Genomic DNA, 4,706 nt, shown 5'->3' with positions numbered 1-4,706 from the left:
AGAAGATGTAGAATTTCTTTTTGCATACAGATTGAAAAACATCTCTTTATCTCACTTGTCCTTTTGACTGATAATGACTTTTGAAAGACTCCTGTCTTAAAAGTTAAGAATGTAAGTTAAGTGATCTTTCATTGAATAGTTGCCAAGTTGTCTCATGACCTTTGAAACGACCTGATTTGAAGAAATGATCTGGAAGATTGTCATTTTAATAAATGTTACTGAAATTTCTTTTGGATTCACATTTTCTCAGTTTGAAGAGTCATTCCTGACACAAAGAATTACAGCTATAGCTGCTGTTGGAGCCACTTTTCACCAGAGCTTTGGATGCTGGAGATCTGCTAATATGCTGTCCGTGCTTCTTCTGAAACTTAAAGGGATGGTTCGTATTTTTTTAAGTGGGGCTGAGGTACTTTTCCGTCATTAGTACCATACCATTGCCATGTATTTTAGCTACCCAAAAAACATCAGTTTAAGTGTACGCTATATTTAGAAGATTTTCACAGCTTTACCTTGCTTTCAGATTACCCTTTCATTTAATTATGCTCTCTCCAAAATCACTGGACTCCATTGACAAAGAACGTAATTTTACCTCACAGAACCTGTGAGTTGCTGGTCGCTACCTTCATCGGTTAGTTTGTATTTTGTGACTTTGGTGTTTTAAAACGTTAGTTTGGATTCAAATCATTATCATTAATTTTACATACAACGTCTCAAAGAACATCAGCATTCATGAAGAAAACATGTAGTTTGAGGTCCATCCGGCATGTTCAGAGCTATTTGGGATGCTCTTATTCATCTACGAGTGGGTACGAGGCCCACAGCATCATCAACCATCACTTCTAAGAGTGTTCTCTGTTGCCATGCTCTTGGGAAAGGTTCGTAAAATGGATTTTATAATTTTAGCCTTGAGATGCTTTTGGGAAACAGAGCCCTGAATGGTTGTACTTGAGCAGTGATGGCTTACAGATAAATGAAAGATAACTCAAACTACGTCATCTGTGAACACCATTGCAATGTGTACTTGGCAAGATGAAGGAAACCACAGCAGTGAGCTGTGAGCAAATTATACGTAAAAGCAAAGAGTTCAAAGTAAAACATGGACTCCAAAGAGTGCTGGTACAAATTAGCTCCTCAACTACAGTACCAAAAGCAGATTATATGTAATTTGTTACTTCCACCCTTTATGCTCGTATTTACAGTGAGTGTGTGCTGTGTGCATATGCAGATGAGCAGTGTGTGTGTGTGTTGCGTTGTGACAGGGACTAATGTCTAAATCAGCCAGACTCCATCGCCCTGTCGCCCTGCTCCCCTACAAATGTCACCTGTTCCCGGCCAGTGATTTGCATAATGCAAAGCTTCTCAGTCGTAACGGTCCGATTAGCGGCGTGGAGTGCCAAGACCATTCCTGACGCACCAAGCCGTTAACGGCTCCTTTTGCCGGGAACAACTGTGATTAACTGAGGGGGCTACGGAGTGCGGGGGGGCGGTGGAGAGAGAGGAGCTGGCCTGAAAGTGTTCACACTCTGGTTGTATTAATTACAGACAGACAGGTCGGCTGCAGGTGACACAACCAACTGATGGTTGCAGTGAGCTCTGAGCTGAGGGTGGAAAGATGAGGGGATGAGAGGATGGATAGAGGGAAGGAGAGAGTTACAAATCTTAAATCGGGAAGTACAATTTGTTTAAAAAATATTTCGGTTGATCCAAGAAATTAAGTAGAATTAAGTAATTGGTGTACCGATCAAGAATACCAATATCTCTATTTACCACATAATTACAATGAAATCACTCAATTTGAATAGTGGTGTCTGTAAAAATGTCTCTATTTTCCCTATAACGTATAGTTTATATAGTTCAGGGGCGACCGTGGCTTACTGGCTAGAGAGGGTTGGCCGCCAACCGAAAGGTCACCGGTTCGATCCTCGGCTGCACCGTGTCCTGTGTTGAAGTGTCCCTGAGCAAGACACTGTACCCCTAACTGCTCCCTGGGCGCCTGTCATTGGCACCCCACTGCTCCCTATATATACAGGGATGGGTCAAATGCAGAGAATAATTTCCCCACTGTGGGACTAATAAAGGAATGCTTCTTCTTTCTTCTAGGTTATTATGAAGTTAATGTTGGTCTAAAACATGGTCTAAATGCTGCTTTAGCTCCCCACACTGCAAGGAAACCAGTTCTGCTGGAGAAATGACTGAATCATCGCAAAAAGAAAATACGACCATATGTGAGTTTGTAACTGTAGAATGTAAACTCCAAGGCTACTATTACCCCACAATAGTGTTGCAGGTATAGAATATTTCGGCAAACCTGAAAGCTAGCATCTCACAAAAAGCCAGCAGATTCTCTGTTGGATTCTGGATTATTTCAGAAAATAAACTCTGTGGCAAACAAACATTTATGATACAAGAGAATCTTCACAAATAAATGCCACACAATTTCTGAAACTTCATTCTGCATTCGCCAGAGGTAAAAAGCTAAGATTAGCTCAGAAACAAACTGCAACATGGTCACAACTTCATCTCACCATTAAGCTTGCAACTTGTATTTTTTTCAGAGTGTGGAAGTTTAACTTTCCCGACAACCTCTGGAGTCTCATTTAGCCAATTGTTAGCAACCGCCTTTCTAAGACCTGTAAAAGCTTCAAAATTCCCAAGAGGGGTGATCACGAATTACAACGCATTGGTCGGTGTGTTTCCTGCACCGCTGAACAAGTGCCATAAATGCTGGAAAAGCTGCGCCGGTTAAAATAGAAGCGCTCTGTCAAAAATTCTCAATTATCTATCGGTTTTAGGTCCTGGGTCCGGATACAACGGCGTCTGGGTCCAGATCTGGACCGCGGTCCGCCAATTAGTGACCCCTGGTTTATTAGATATAAACATTGAAACACAGCTCAGGCCAAACCTTATCCAGTCAACAATATGGTTTTACAGTGTTTAATTGGAATGACAGCATAGATCAGTGATTCTTAATCATGGGGCCGCGGCCCACGATTGGGCTGCGAGCACCACCTAGAGGGCCGCAAAAAACCTTCAGTTTTGCACCTGTGGGCCGCGAGGGCCGTGGGACCGCATAGGTTATCAATTGAAGACACCAGAGATATTACTGTTATCCATGAGACGCTCAGTTACAATATAGCTTCCCACCACCTGGTGGCGGTAATGCGTCAGTCAGTTGTTTAACAAGCTACAATAAGCAGAAGAAGACACTCAGCTAGCCGCTAGCCCAGGGGTCGGCAACCTGCTGCTCTTCAGCCCGTCTGTTGCGGCTCCCTGAGTCTACATCAGGGATCCCCAACTGGCGGACCGGATTCGGACCCAGGCCCTAAATCCGATAGATAATTCGGAATTATATATATATTAGGCACTGAGTTTAAACTTTAACCGGCGCGTCTTATCCAGCCGTTACGGCACTTGTTCGGCGGTTCAGGAAACACACCGACCAATGCGTCTAAATCACATCAGGTGATGCAGCTCAATAAGAGTATTCTGACAAGTTTCCTGACTCGAGCGAGGTTTACACACCCCGTGACACACGAGGCTGAGACGAGGAAATAGAAAGAAGAGCAGGGAAATTGCGCCGATCGAAGAAGATATCTCGCATGACGTTCTCCAAAAAGAGAAACGTGTTCAGAGAGAATATAATTTAGCATGAATGAACAGAATCGTATATGTTAATTATTCCCACAGGCAGTTAAATCCTCTACCCCTGTCAAGCGCTTTCCCTGCAGGTGGCTAATCAAGATTTTCAGAGTCCCGCCCTCGGTAAACTATCAATGGATAAATCCAAAAAAAGAAAAGTCACAGAGGAAAATAGAGAGTTTAACTCTGCGTGGACGTATTAATTTGCTTTCACTGCCAACGGTGCTGACTTACTGCTTCCAGAACAAACACACAGCATGTGCTGAACAGTGTCACGCTGGAGATGAGCGACAAAGAGCGATTTCTCAGCTGCTGCAGAAAACTCTCCTCTTCATAAGAGTTTGGTATTGTTATATCAGGTAAAATAGCAATAAAATGTCAAGAATTGTCTTTATTCTTGTTCTATATTTTCATAAATACAACAAACTATAGTTGTTGTATGTATAATATAACCATATATACAACTGTATAAGCTGTGATATCAAATAGCTTTTGCAGCTCCAGACACATTTTATTTGGTTTAATTTGAAGCCTTCAAAAATAAAGCGACACTTAGCGACGAAACATCCAACGCTGGTGGGAAAGCCTGTTGGGCTTCTTGTTGTGTATGCAGGTTTACATACACATGATAAATAAATGTCTTTGTGATCATCACATTGTATCATCTCATTTATTTGACAAGGGTTTTGCTCGTTAATCTGTAAGTGGATTTAATATAGTTATTGAATACAAATCAAACCAAGAGTGAGATCAATTAGTTAAACCAATACAGTGTTAATATTTGAATGGGCCCCGGGACACTTTGTACTTGAAAAGTTTGGCCCCGAGGTCAAAAAGGTTAAGAACCCCTGGCATAGATGACACACCTTTCTATGGCAGCTGCCTTACGTTTGGAATTACAGATGCACTTTAATATGCATCTTACTGAAGCCTTGTAGCCTTGAGCTATATCTGTAAGCAATTATAATCCACAGCATGTAGATTTATTCAAATCCATTTTGTTAGATTAAAGGTTTCAGAGGATGATTGACGATAAAACACACCTCCAACTACATTGTGCTGATCTA

This window comes from Melanostigma gelatinosum (assembly GCF_949748355.1).
Source record: "Melanostigma gelatinosum genome assembly, chromosome: 5".
NCBI lineage: Eukaryota > Metazoa > Chordata > Actinopteri > Perciformes > Zoarcidae > Melanostigma > Melanostigma gelatinosum.
This window is presented reverse-complemented; position numbering follows the sequence as displayed.